General features: G+C 45.5%; 1 protein-coding gene and 1 non-coding gene across 6 annotated transcripts in view; both read right to left on the bottom strand.

Annotated features, from left to right (window-relative positions):
• The window catches only part of WWOX (WW domain containing oxidoreductase), an 886,744-nt gene that overhangs the window by 672,253 nt on the left and 199,491 nt on the right, over positions 1 to 15,000 (bottom strand). The gene's annotated exons all lie outside the window — the stretch shown is intronic.
• LOC133055382 (U6 spliceosomal RNA) lies at positions 7,400 to 7,506 on the bottom strand. Its single transcript, XR_009692658.1, has one exon. It is a non-coding gene; the product is annotated as a U6 spliceosomal RNA (small nuclear RNA).

Here is a 15,000-nt window from a genome sequence, read left to right as displayed (position 1 = left end):
ATATGAGAGAGAGAAAGAGAGAGAGGAGGAGGAAGACAATCAGTTTAGCTTCCAAACTAGCAGCAGCAGGGAAAAAAGAGGCTTGAGGTTCACTGGATATTAAGAAACTGGATCGATGCAAAAATAAAATCCAAAGAAGAACTAAAATTATTAATAAAGGGAAACATCTGGTAGAGGAGACACAAAATGAAATTTAGAAATTAGTACAGATTCATACATAATCACAAGGAAAATTAACAGGACTTAAGTTCACATGTTAAAGGCAGAGGCCAACTAGAATTTAAGAATGACCTCTATGCTGTATAAAACAGATAGTGTGGACAGAGAAAACCAGCATCTCCCAGACCTGTTCTCCCTGGTCCATAGTACTGGGCTATGTTGAGAAGAGACCTACCAGCTGGGAACTACATTTCCCAGCCTGCACTATGGTGGGGCGGGACCTCCAGGTTTCCACCAATGGCCTGTGAGTGGAATAGTCTCCCCCCGCCCCACCCTGCAACCCCAGGCTACTCATCACGTGCACTGGGTTTCCCATATTCTCTCTCCTTCCATCTGATGGATGCAGAGGATAACGATTTCTAGTAAGGCCACTAGATGCAAGGAGCTCCCATACTTTATGCACTAAATAGACCATGTCCCTGTCCAGTGGGGACACCCCATGTGGATCTGTCCTACTCTGGAAATCTCTTGGTACAGCTGTTGTCTCTCACAACTTCAAGTGCCAGTGTAGCTGACGGCTCTCTGCTGCTTTCACCAGGAAGCAGCAGCAGCAGCACACTGTTGGCAAGCAGAAATGAAATTTGGGACATTACAGGGTTTAAAAAATCCAATAGATTCTGGAGCCCAAACAGTATAAAATAAGCCTGAAAACGCCCCTGAGAGCTGATAGCCTGTTACAATCCCAATTTCTGAATTAATTCAAAGAATTCAGGCCAGGAGCATCTATCGGATTAGTGATATAACTTTTCCACCCAAGTCCTTTATTCCAGATAGTGGTGTGGTTGCTAAGGAGTAGAGAGAGAGAGAGACACACAGAGGTAGACAGACAGATGGAGAGATGCTCAGCAAAAGAGGCAGGCGTTCCTGTCCCATGAGGTTTCCAGGCTTGTCTGACAGCTTCCCCAGGACTGCTACTGAAAGGGAAGTCCTAACAGGAGCCTAAAAAAGAGGGGTCTGTGAGGAGTGGCAGAATGAGGCCAACTCGAAGCGCAGATTCAAAGCAGTGACCAGGCGACCCTGTCCCCTCAGTGCCCAAAGCGTGCCAGCTTGGGCATGGGCACGTGGCCATGTTCACATCTGACTCCGTGGTCTGCTCTCTTGTAGCCAAAAGGGACAAATGAATCACGTGGGGGTCACTCTGTTGAAAGGCAGCTAAGTTAGAGACTGCGTGTTTTCAGGAGAGCAGTGCAGACAGCATTAGAGTTGGGGGTGGGGGACACCACCTTGTAAGCGTCCATTAGAAGCCACTTCGGCATGCGCCCGTGTAAGGCGGCTCGGCCTCGGCGCACTCCTTCAGTATTTATAAACAGTGTCGCCCCCTGCTCCCTCTGGCGCCACGACACGGATGTTCTCTTCAGGCAGAGCCTCTGCTGCCGACAGGGGATGGGGTGGCCAGAGCTTTCACTGGTGTGACGGGAGGACCTCGTCCATGTGGTCCCCTATTTCTCAAGGAAAGCAGGCTTTAGAGGGTGCACTCCTTTTGGGAGGCACCAGGTCTGCAGTGCAAGCCCCAGAAGGACTCGGGGGTGTTCTGGCTGAGGATTACGTTTTCTAGTTCATCTAAGTGTCACCGCTCATCACACAACTAGGAGCTGTCAGACTTCCTGCCCTGTGTACACTTATGAAGCGCAGTCCAAGAGGCAAACGCTCACTGTTAATTAAACACTTTGGAGGGCTTACTCTCTGACAGGTACTATTCAGAGAAGGGAGGATTACAGACTCTGCTACATTTCGCCCTGTTGAGCCCTTACAAAGTACACCCAATTACCTGCACTTTACAAACAAAACAAAGGCTGAAAAAGCATCCAAAGAAAAAAAAAAATCTGCTTGAAAAGCCATATAATCAGCAGTTGGCAGAAGTGGGATTTTAGTTTTTCCTCCACTCTGATAAGCCATTTCTCCTTACAAGATAGTATTATTGTTTTGGTGCCAGAACTTTCTTTCCAACCCTGAAATTTTCCCTAAATCCAGGAGATTATGGTGGGGTCCAAATGTACTTCACTCCCAAGAATGTTGTTCTTTCCATGAACCCAAAGCCTTTACACTCTTTTTTTTTTTCACTATTAAAATGTTAACTTTATGATTTAAAAAAAAAAAAGAATGTTGATTTCCACCTCTCCCCTCACCCAACCTCCAGACTCTGGAAGAGCCAAGAGAGACATCTAAGTCATGTGTAATTTGAAATGTTTTCATATGTGTAGAAATAAGATACTAATCTAACCACCTGCTCACTGGAATGTAGTGAAACACACTTTTCTTCCCAAATGGCTGTAAGTCCTCCAGAAAGTCAGCAAACTTTCTCTTGAATGGGCCAGTTAGTATTTTAGGTTTTGCTAGCCACACAAACAACTCGACTTTTGCAGCATGGATGCAAAAGCTGCCATAGACACTGTCAACAAATGGGTGCAGCTGAGTTCCAATAAAACTTTATTTACAAAAACAGGTGTTGGGCTGGATTTCCTCCTGGTGTGGCACAGTTTGCTGAAACCTGTTTCAAGACAAGAGTCGGGAAAGCTGGGTATGTTTCCAACAGTCTGGCAGTCTTGTAATTAATGTAATTTGCAGATTCCACTGAATATAGGAGAAAATAGAGCATCACACGATGTCTTAAATAACATGTTGACTGATCACACAGGCCAGCTGATAAAGATGTAGCTCACAGACAGCATTAAGAGTCTCAAGTAGTGTGTACAATGAGCGGTAAGTATCTGCTAACACTACTTCTTGCAAAATGTGTCTCCTGTTAAAAATCTGAATATCAGGAGTATTACATGTTGTAAGTATCAGCACTAAATGGTTCCTGCAATTCCATATGTCTGCTTGAACACAGGACCACTGTAAAAAATATTATGGCCACTCTGGAAGGCTATAAAAACCTGTTAGAGAAACTGAAACCGGGGTTTCTAGACATCTTCCAAGCATGCCAATCCTTGGGCATTTAGGGTGTGAAGGACAGACTTTTTTCCACTGGGCTCAAAGGTATGTTCCAGATCTGCTAATGATTCTCTTCAAAATCCTAACAGGCATCACATTGGAAGCTCCATCTTGGCCACTGGGAATGAGAGCATAACATTTCCGTCTGGTGCATATGCATTTACAGTGCACAAAAGCAAAACCAAAACAACAACACAACACCTCTTGCAATGGAAACAGAACTACGCACTTTCTTCTTTATTGCAGAGGGAAGAACTGCAGGTGCAGACACAGAGTTTGGGTGGGGGAACCATTTGGGTGGGACAGGCAGAACTACACACAAAAAAACCAAAACAATGAAAACACGAAATAAAGAGACTGCTCATAAGATAATTATTAAAGAGATCATGTCTTCTATGTCCTGGGATTTTTCAATCCGGATGATAGCAGTAGACTAAGGGTGATTGAGAAACCATAACTGTTCTTGAAAGTAATAAGGAAAAAAAAAAGAAAAAAGAAAGAAAGTAATAAGAATTACAGGCCATATCATCACGATTCAGAGGAAATTCATGCCTTCTGCTGGGGAGAGCAAAGATGGCCCTTGCAGCACTGTGAGTCATTCTGCCTGGACCGAGGGGTTTAAATTCCTCAACCAGGAGTCAGTATCAAGCCTTGCTGAGGACCAGAGTTTCTTACTGGCAGAATGATCTTTGAAATCTCTGAATACCAAGAAGCCACCAAGCACCTGATTTACGGGGATTAATACTTCCAAACAAATACAAAACCCACTAGTTAACAAGAAAAGACGAAAAACAAAACAGAATCATAGCCACCTGTTAGGTCACGGCACTGGAAGTGTCCTGGACCGCGTTAAGGGGAGCAACGACATGAAGAGGGATGGACGGGGAGACAGCCCCACAGGAAACCTCGTCAAGACGCTCTGCTCAACCCTTCACATCCATGCAAGATTCCCTTCTTCACCCTCAGTGCCTTTAAAAGGCAGCTAGACACATCTTCACTTTGAGAGTGCTACTGCTACTGCTAAGGCACTTCAGTCGTGTCCGACTCTGTGTGACCCCATCCCTGGGATTCTCCAGGCAAGAACACTGGAGTGGGTTGCCATTTCCTTCTCCTATGCATAAAAGTGAAAAGTGAGAGTGAAGTCGCTCAGTCGTGTCGGACTTTTCATGACCCCATGGACTGCAGCCTACCAGGCTCCTCCGTCCATGGGATTTTCCAGGCAAGAGTACTGGAGTGGGGTGCCATTGAGAGTAAGCACACGTAAACTAAATAATCTGAGGTCATAAATCAGATGAAGGGAGGACCTGAATTCCAGTCTAACCAATCCCGAACCATCTGTCCACCCTTACTGCCTGCAACTATCATTATCATGACCCTTTCAATAAAATGGAGATGGAATGTTGGAGACTAACAGTACCCTTGCAAATGATGAAATTCCAGCGTCTTAAGCAGGATAGGAAAAGGATGAGAAAAAATCAGGAAAGGCCAGAAAGACCACATGTGAAGGAAAAAGCTGAGAAAATACCCCATTCTCCTGTTCTCTGGAGATCCATAATCATATGCTACACTGTTCCCTGCAAGCGCAGACATACACAGGGTAGCACATTAATCCTTCAAACACTAACAGATGCTGGCAGGGATTTAGACTGGAATGTATTTACAAAGTGACAAATTATGTTCTGTATTATAGAGAGAGAGAAAGAGCACCCACAAACAGGCTGATAAATGTCAGCTGCAGTCACGACAAACGGTTTATTTTTATTATACTGTAACCACAAATTTTTTTTTCTTTTCTTTTTTTTTTTTCCAGGGAGTCCCAAAGATTTATTTGTTGCAGGGAAAAAACAAGATTATATATGACACAAAGTAATAACTATAAGATCGGTGATATTCCAGGCACCCTACCCTCCTGGAAAGCTGCATCCAGGCTGTCGAGTGCCACTAAAAAACGGAACCTTCTCCCAAGCTCAGTAAATGGTTAATAAATCAGCACCAATACAATGCCTTGTAATTAGATACAGCCTGAGTTCACAGACTAGCCAATTGATAGACAATATCCAATTCCCCCTTCACTGGCTATCAGGAGGGTAGAGTAACTATTAAAATAAATTTAATGGCTGTGACGGGTAAGAAAATATACCAGAAGCTAAAATGTAATCAGTATACCCAAACCCAAAATAAAATTATAGTCTTTGCTGCAAACATGGTCCCTGGAAACGAGCCTTATGGATGGAGAGCGACATCCGCAGGCCGAGAAAGGCACGGTCACTAACTCACAGGAATGCTGAACCTCGAACACAGACTGGGTGGGGCGTGGGGCAGGGGTGGGGGGAGTCTGGCCTGGGGCCAAGACAAAATGTAAGCGTTGATTATTAAAAGACCATGCTGAGGAATCCCTCTCCCGCACCTGTCCAGTGGGCCATTGGCCGCAGAGACAGGCAGTCTTGATGGAGCTCCAAGGCAAGATGGCAAGAGGATGTGACCTAGAGTCCGCACCCCTGCTTCTTGGTGGGGCCCCGCTGTGCTGTCACCTCACTCTGTGACCCTGGGCAGGTTTCTCCCCCCACCCCACCCCCACTCCCCAGGAACTTCCATCCTCTCAGCTGTGAGCTAGAGGGTGTGGAGCTCCTGGGGTGGGCAAGATCTCTTCCAGTGTCTGATCCTTTGTCTTAGAGGTGGAGGGATGGTAAGTAGAGGAGGGCAGGCCAAAGAAAATGCATGCTGGTGACCAAAAAGATTCTGTAGAAACAGAAACACTTTCTCTGCTGGGATGCCCTCGCGGAATCACTGCAAGTTACAAGTCCTCACACTTGCACACCCTGAAAGCGGCTTTTTGCAAAAAGGCACGACCAGAACACAGAATATATTCAAACACACAGACTACATAGAAGGGTGCAGAATCACACACACACACACAATCCCAGTGACAACTATATGTAAAGGTGGTTCTTTCTTTCCCGATGACAGACAGACTGCTGTGGTGGGGAGCGGGGGGAGGCGGCCCCTTCTTTAGAGCGTTAGGGGCAGGCAGGAGCTCTTCTCTCCTCCCCCAAAACCCACCGCGGGGAGGAATGAGCAGGTGGCCGTGGGGAGACGTGCACAAGGACAAACTCTGGGGTCCAGGGAACAAGACTCGGTCCCGACCCCATCACCTCCCTAATGTGTTCCGCCCTCCTGGAGACCTGGAACCTCACTGTTCCCATCTGTGGAACCATAATGTTAGTGTCCCCTTCAGCATGGGGAGGTTAGATAAAGTTATGCTTGTAGCCTGGAGGGCCCAGTACCTGCCTGGCACACAAGAAGTTTTTGATGAACTGTGTCTATTATTTTTAAGCTGGGCTGCTCCCTGAAACCACTACCCCCCGCTCCAAGCCCTTTACAATCCTAAAAAAAGATACCTGTCTTTCCTGCAATCCAATGAGAGCTTATTCTTCCTTTATCCTAATTCACATTCTAGTTTTATCCATCACCACTTCCTTGTGTCTTCTCTTATTTTCTCTAAGGGGTGGGGGGGTGGGGACTGGGGATTCAGCACGGCGCATGCTCCCATGAGTTTCCTTCTGTTCCCCAGGCCATTGTATTCCAAAGAGTAGGCCTCTGTTCTCAGTAGCTTACGGTGACATGAGATCAAAGGTGGGGAGCAAGGTGGAAGACAGCGTGAAGGGGAATTCACTCCATCAAAATGGCAGTCCAGGGACTTCCTTGCTGGTCCGGTGGCTAAGACTCTGTGTTCCCAATGCAGGGGGCCGAGGTTCAATCCCTGGCCAGCGAACTAGATTCCACACACCACAACTACAGATCCAGAGCAACTAAGATCCAGAGCAACCAATAAATAAATAAAGATTTTTTTTCCTTTATTTTTTTTTTTATTAGTTGGAGGCTAATTACTTCACAACATTTCAGTGGGTTTTGTCATACATTGATATGAATCAGCCATAGAGTTACACGTATTCCCCATCCCGATCCCCCCTCCCACATCCCTCTCCACCCGATTCCTCTGGGTCTTCCCAGTGCACCAGGCCCGAGCACTTGTCTCATGCATCCCACCTGGGCTGGTAATCTGTTTCACCATAGATAATATACATGCTGTTCTTTCGAAACATCCCACCCTCACCTTCTCCCACAGAGTTCAAAAGTCTGTTCTGTACTTCTGTGTCTCTTTTTCTGTTTTGCATATAGGGTTATCGTTACCATCTTTCTAAATTCCATATATATGTGTTAGTATGCTGTAATGTTCTTTATCTTTAAAAATATGGAACGCTTCACGAATTTGCGTGTCATCCTTGCGCAGGGGCCATGCTAATCTTCTCTGTATCGTTCCAATTTTAGTATATGTGCTGCTGAAGCGAGCACAAGATTTTTTTTTAAAAAATAGCATTCTGTCACAGGAGCCAACCAGAAGAAGGTCCTGAAGACAACAGTCCAGCCAAAGTCACAACAATTTGAGCAGCAAAATAAATAATGATATTACTGGACTACAGAACAAAACATGTACCTGTGAATCTATACTAATATAAATAAAATAACTGAATCAATCAACAAGTGGGAGAGATGGGATCACTCTTCCTTCATAAGAATTCCAATTAATCAGTACAGAAAGCCATGTGAGAAATACAAAATCACCATTAGGCAAGCGCTGCTATAATAACTGCTGTAGGTGAGATTGAAGTCAGTGTATGAATGTTCAGGGAAGAAAGAGAAGGCTGGCATAATCTCAAAGCATATCCCCCTAAGTATTTATGTAGGGTGAAAAACAAAAAACATTAACAAGATGCTGGAGAAACTCAGCAGACATGACCTTCACCAAATGATCACGGTGACTTCACCATTAACCACAGCAAGACAAACATCATGTACCACCTGACCTGCTTCACTAAAAGGGACACAACATCGTTTCTAGGATGCTCAGGCCAAAAATCTGCTTTAAGTTAACCCAATCATTAAGAAGAAGGAAAAAAAATCAGTTGCACCAAAGTCTCAAGATCAGGAAGGACAGGGAAGGAATGAGGAGCTATCAAAGACTAGAGGCGACCAAGACAACACTTGGTTAAAGACAAGGTGGGATCACGGATCAGATCCTGCGCTAAGAAGACCTAATGGAAAGCTGGTAAAATGTGATTAAGGTGGTACAGCTGACATTAGAAACTACTGCCAACTATTCTAAACTACCATCCTGGTTTTGATAACTATATTACGGTTAGATAATTATATTACAGTTAGGTTATAAACTGTTAAAATTAAGGGAAGATAGGTAAAGCCTTGGTGCATTTTTGCAACGTCTATGTAAGTCTGAAGTTATCTGGAAAGAAGTTCATAAAACACAATGAAGTGGCTGTCTTTGGAGCTGGCGTTCTTTGCTGAGACAGCCTTTCTTTTATAAAGTGGTACTGACTGTTGATGAGGGTGCTGCTTGTTGATTTCTGTTTGTTGTTTTATTAGTGTCCTTCTTAGGAAATGAAAACACTTTGGCAAGTTTAAGTTGGTGTCCTCATTTCTATTTCCTTTAGAAAAATTTTTGGGATCCTATAATCCGAAAATCTGAGAAGCACTAACTAATCAGCTCGTTGAGAAGTATTTCCTGATGATTGGACGCTGGAGGAATCAAAGTTTACAACACGAGCACTACCGAAATTCTCATCACAGCCTTAAGTCCCAACGCTACTGCAGCGTCAGACCACAAGGAGAGTCAAAGTCACCTCTTCGGGGAAATGCACCCTGCTCACTTCCACCATGGGAAGCAGGGACCCGGCACAGAATCTTTGCTACTCACTTCAAATTATGAGTTTCTTAAAAAAAAAAAAGCAGGGCCTCTCATGCACATGTTGGTATCTTCTAAGAGGCATTTTTCCCCCAGTGAAAATTCAATTTATTAAAGAAAAATAATTGACATGCATCTCTGTAACTTCTGAATGCAAGTTAACTGTTTGAATATATAAGCTATGAAATGCTGAAAAACTTGCAACCTAACTCATTTTAAGTCTTCTTTCAGCCCCAAGGTGGGTTTAAAACAAACAAAGCCGTTTCACTCACCTCCTAAGCACCAGCTATCGATTCCTTATACTTTCTGAGTGCTCTTCTCATAGTAGTTTCGGAGCCCTAGTGATCAGTGCTTTAATAGGGATTAAGCACAGCAAAAACCTCAATTTGTACACTCTCCATTACAGACGAGCCTGAGACCTTTCAAAGTTTTTATGTGAAATGATAAAAATTTTTGTTTAACATACTTTTAAAGTTGAGAAGACTTGGAACAAGTGCTCTCGGTTATCAATCAAATGCATGATCATTCAGCAAGTAATACAAACCATTTGAAAATGATAAATACACAGTGAGGGTGGACATGGACGTGTAGAAAAAGAGACCCCCAAACAGGGCTGGAAAAAAAAAAAAAAAGGAGTATAAATGGGAACAGCCTTTCTGAAGAAGAATGATCAATTCACACTTAAAAGCCTCACTTGGCCCAGGGAAATCAGTAGCATTGATGGTGACTGTGAAAAGTGAAAATAGCATCTGTGCCCAGCAAGAAGGGATTGGTTTAGTAAGTTATGAAGGCATAATGTACAGTCATTAGAACTGTACTGCCAAAGAATACTTACTGGTACAAAAAGACGACCAAAATTCGTTAGAAAAAAAAAATATCGGACTACAGTGTGATGGCAATTTTAAGAAATATAGACAAATATATTTGAATTTTAAGAAGACAGAGATACACCAAGTTAACAGCAATTGCTTGTGAGATTCAGAAGCACTTACTCCTTATTTGTGTAGGTGTGACTATAATTGTGAAATATGTCAAGATAACGTTACTTTTCAATCAGGAAAAAAATTAACCAGCAGAGTTCTAATTTCATGAAACAGATAGATAGGATACATGAATATAAAATATCCATGAATGGATTTACAGCTTGTGCAGGCAATTTATCTACTGGAAGAACCCAGAAGAGATTGTCTTCTGGTGGAAGGACTGATGTTTAGCGCATGTTTAAAGGGAAGAGACTTGCCATTTAGATTTTTCTGTGTTATTTAATGTTTTAGTGTAGGCATAATTTTTTGGAAAATAAAGTAGTAGTTCTAAGAATATGTAGAAAGGTAAGAGGGAAAGTTAATCTCGTGTGTGGTACCTGTATGTGGATTCTGCCCAGCCCTAATGCACAACTCAGCCCCTCTAGGAAACAAATCCCCAGGCACACGAGGGGCAAAGACTCTCGAGAGGAAGCACCAGCCTTCTCGGGATCAACGCTGCTCCCTCTCCTATGTCAGAAACCACAGGCAGAGAAATCAGGCCCGACCAAGATGGCATCCGAGTTCTATCACACGTAGTTCCAGCATGCCAAGAAATGCACTAAACTCTCTGAAACCCGGTGAAATGCAGGCAGTTATATACACACAGCCAGAGTGTGCGGACATTCCATCAGACAGTGAGTATAAAGCGTGTAGCCATGTGCCTGGAATGAGAGGGTCAATAAGCATAGCTGACATTGATAACAGTGAGAATCACAGCCAACAACAGCAATTGCAGTATCTCCAACCCCACAAAGCCACGCTGAATACTAAGAATAACACAGGTGGAAGCGTGTAGCATAGAATAAACACTCTGAATGTGCCCCAGGTCACACTCTGCTGACACTCTGTCTCTTCCTCCCATCAAGGTGATGAGGATACCATAAAGACAATGCTCCAGCGGGGTTACGGACAGAAGGGACCAGCTCGCCCTCTCCCACACACTGGCTTCTTTAGTTAGAACACGACCGCGGACGGGAAGAGAGGGTGGTCCTGCAGAGAAGAGCACGGCTCTGCGGAGGCAGCTGGTCTTTCCACACTTGAGTGTGTCTGAGTGTGCGGGTGTGTGTGGGGGTGTGTAAGAGCGATCGAGAGGAGGGCTCGCTGTGGTCTTGCCGAAGCAAGGCCTCAACAGAATCTGACACTCTCTCTGGGCCAGCGGCTTCCATGTTGACACTAGGGCACTATTCTGAGGACCCCACCAGCGAACCGTTTCTTCGGGTCACCAGCAGTACGGCCAGATACCAGGGCTTCTGGGCCACCACTCAATCTAGGGGCCACCCGGGCCTTGTGTGCCTCAGGGAGAAAACGCAGTCAGAGTCCCCCTTCTCCTGCCGGTGCCCCCTCTTCAGGCTCTAAAAACTCCTTTATCTCCGTAATTGGGTTCCAGAAAATGCAAATGGAACTGAGGCAAAGACATATACAGCCATACACGGTCAAGCTTCATTTACAAGTCAGCCATCTGACCTCGGATTGCTGGGCAAAGTGCCCAACTCACGTCGCATGCCTTGTTTGGGAATGTTTATTCCCAGGGCATCGCCCTCCACACAGCACCTCTTGGCCCCACTGCCCTGCCCCTACTCCGTCTCCACCCAGAGCACTGGAGAGGAGGGTCAGGGAGCAAGCCTTAAAATGAACTGGGGATGCACAATGCCTCCTCCTTCCTGCCCTTGGACTACAGTTCCCTCACGTGTCCACAGATACACAAGAAAAGCAAGCATTTCATTATGGAGCTTTGACTCTTCTCTACTTAAGAGTGGCTTTACTCTTACTAAACAAAATTTTGTTTGAACACATGAAATGTAAACTGCCATACAACACACACTAGAAAAAATATATATGCCTATACATGTGTATACACACACACCCCCCCCAAGTATATATGCACACACACACACACACACACACACACAGAGGAACAAAGCGAACAGGAACAGGAAAACCAGCTTCCTAATGCTGAAGCAGGGTGACTGGCATATGGGGGCTTATTACCATCCTGTCTGCTTTACTGTTGAATATATTTGAAATTTCCATAATCAAAAGCCTTTTTTTTTTAAAGACAGGCCATATAGGCAAACACAAAAACATGAAACACCATTCATGTAACTGAACAGAAGAAGGAGACATACCAATAGTTAAGAGAACATGTATCGAGTTCACAGAGTTCAAATAAGAACACATTTACATGGAGTCAGAAAACAAAAGCCCATATATTTACTGGCAAAGATATTAGATTATTTGGAAAGATTAAGGGTAGAAAGGAATAAACAAGAAGAAGAAAGTGGCTTGCTGAGGAGTTTGGGGCATCTGAAAAATAATGGTCTCTTCAAACATGGAAATGTTTCCCAGTTGCAAGCGAGGGTTTACACAGCTTTTTGGTACGTCATCAACATCGGCACCAAAATTAAACTGTAATGATTAGCTAATTACCAGGCTGCACAGCCATTAATGAAATAAAGCGCCTGATTCCCTCTCCAAAGCCAGTTGGCAAAATGTATGAAGTCTAGGGGTTTCAGTTAAACAGTTAAACCTGAGCACTTGACCCCTCCAAAAAAAGAAAACAAAATAAACAAACAAAAAAAACCAGCCGACACTTGGTCTTATCCTCAGGTCAAGCAAAAAGACATGAGCCCCTTTACTTCTCGGGTGGTGGGAGGGTGCAGGGTGGCTACCAGCAAACATTTCCAAGCAGATGTTGACAAACAGAAGGTAACTGATAAAGACCCAAGCACAACGCCGCATTGTCTTCCGCGAGTCACAGATGAACCCATCGGAACTGCTGCAAAGAGCCTTCCTGGAAGCCATCCAGAAATTAAAAGGTGCAAACAAGCTGCCTAATACCCTTGCGTAGACTGAATTCTTACGAAGAAAATAAAGTTTATTGTCTGGAAAGGGAGAAAGCATGAGGAAAGCACTAAAGCAATGGAGGTGAACAATGAGACAGATGTTCACTTCAGGAAATAAAGGGAACAGAAGAAGCCATCACCGAAGAATTTTACGAGGATCCCGACGAGCTGGCCCCGCGTCAAGGGCACCGGGTGAAGGCAGAGGTGGCGGGCCGGTGCCCGGCTTTCCAGGGGCTGTTGACCTTGCAGGACGAGGTGCGGTGATGGCCCCGACGGAGGCTGAGCGCCAAGCCTCTTAGGAACTCCCTCCCGCCTCCCAAACCCGCCGACTGTCGTCTTCTTAACAACACCCCAAATATAAGCCAGAAAGAAAATCGCCAAGGCCCAGCACGTTGGTGAGCGCTCCGCCTGCTTCACGTCCACTGTGGAATCGCACAGGCTCTGGGAGACTCGGGTCTGCCCTCCCTGTCCCGACGAGCTCTCCAGCAAGAGGCAGGGCAGAGGTGACCGCTGACGAGACTTCTCCGAGCGGCAACCCTGCTCGGGGACTCGTCCCCCTCTCTCCCTGTGGCCCCAAGGAGGCTCGCAGGAAACCACTCTTCAGCCCAGATGGAGCATCTCGGCAAAGATCCTTGGACGGTTCTTCAAATCCCAATCGATGTGACTGCCTCTGAACCCTAAGGTCTTCATCTGGGTCCTCTTCCTCGTGTGGATCCTCCAAAAGCAATCTCAAATCTTCTGCAAAAGGTCAAGAAACTTTCATTGGATGGATGATATGATGAAAGGGTGGAAAACAGGATGGATGGGTAGTTGGCTGGTGGACAGGCAGGCACGCTGGCTGGCAAGGTTGACTGCAGACATGTGCAATTATCCATACTTGAATAATTCCTGGTAACAAATTCTTTGGGGCAAAACTCACAAGGAATGGCAACTTATCAGGTGGCTGATGGGAATCTAACAAGATTATTGAATGGGAAAATACAGCATAACCATATGAGTGAATACCACCTTGCCACTGAGGATCACGGTAAGGGAAAACTTCTATCGCAATGGGAAAATGTTTACAAGCTATCAATAAGTTCAATAAGAAGCCGGCTATGAAAGAGAATACACAGGACAATCTTATTTGGCTTAAAATGTATGTAAGTGGGCACATGTATTATAAGGTATTTACATCATGTGCAGAAGAGCAGCAAACATACTTCCCTGACACAGACTAAAACGTTAACACGGATGGTTTCTGGATGGTGAGCCTGAGCCCTGATTGCTTTTAAAACATCAGTACAGCTCAAACTTGGGATTCACTGTTTTCTGATCACCAGGCTTACTGAAATTACTTCTACAGTATATTCGTCACCCCAAGGCACTAAGGTTTCATCCACAATGGCTGCACACCAAGCATATTCTCAATCACTAGAAGCAACTGTGTCTTTGGTTTGGCTGATGGAAATGTCAGAAGTGGGCACCGCTGGGGCTCACGCCACTCCAGGGCTCTCGGGCGAGACTGTGACAGCAATGTGTGGCGCCCTGGGTGATGCAGCAGGACGATTAGTAAGTACGATCACACGGCCAGCTGCCATGACCTCGTCAGAGCAGGACTGAGACAGAAACAGAGACGCCTGCTAACGGCCATCCCAGCCCCCTGTAAACTTCAGGCCGTGACATGTTACATCCTCAGGCCTGGCTGTTAGGGGCTCAAGCGTGTGCTCCTAAAATTCATGTGCTGCAGGCCCAACCTCCAAGACTTCCAAGTGTGACTTGGAGGAAAGGCCTTTCAAGAACTGATCAATTTAAAAGGAGGCCGTGATGGCTGGCCCTCTTCCAGACTGACTGCATCCTCCTGAGAAGAGCCATCAGACACACAGACAACAGGGACACAGGTACGCAGAGCAAAGACTGCATGAGCACACGGCGGGCAGGCGGCCGCCTGCAAGCCTGGCAGCGAGGCCGCAGAAGGCACGGCACCTGTTGGCACCTTTATCTCGGCCTTCCAGCCCCCACGGAAAAAACAACTTTCTGTTGCTCAAACCAGTCCATCTGTGGCACTTCGCTGCAGCAACCAGAGGAAACTCACAGACCAACCCCAACCTGTGAGGCATCCCAGGTCCACCTTCTCTCCTGCTGGGGTACCTTCTTCTCATGCTTTCTCTCATTTCTGGCTCTCTGATGCCTTGCTGACCCATCACCTCAGCCCCCAACACACACACACACACACACACACACA

Source organism: Dama dama, chromosome 4 (assembly GCF_033118175.1).
Source record: "Dama dama isolate Ldn47 chromosome 4, ASM3311817v1, whole genome shotgun sequence".
Taxonomy (NCBI): Eukaryota; Metazoa; Chordata; class Mammalia; order Artiodactyla; family Cervidae; genus Dama; species Dama dama.
The sequence above is the reverse complement of the archived record's forward strand: the minus strand, read 5'-3'. Positions and strand labels throughout refer to the sequence as shown.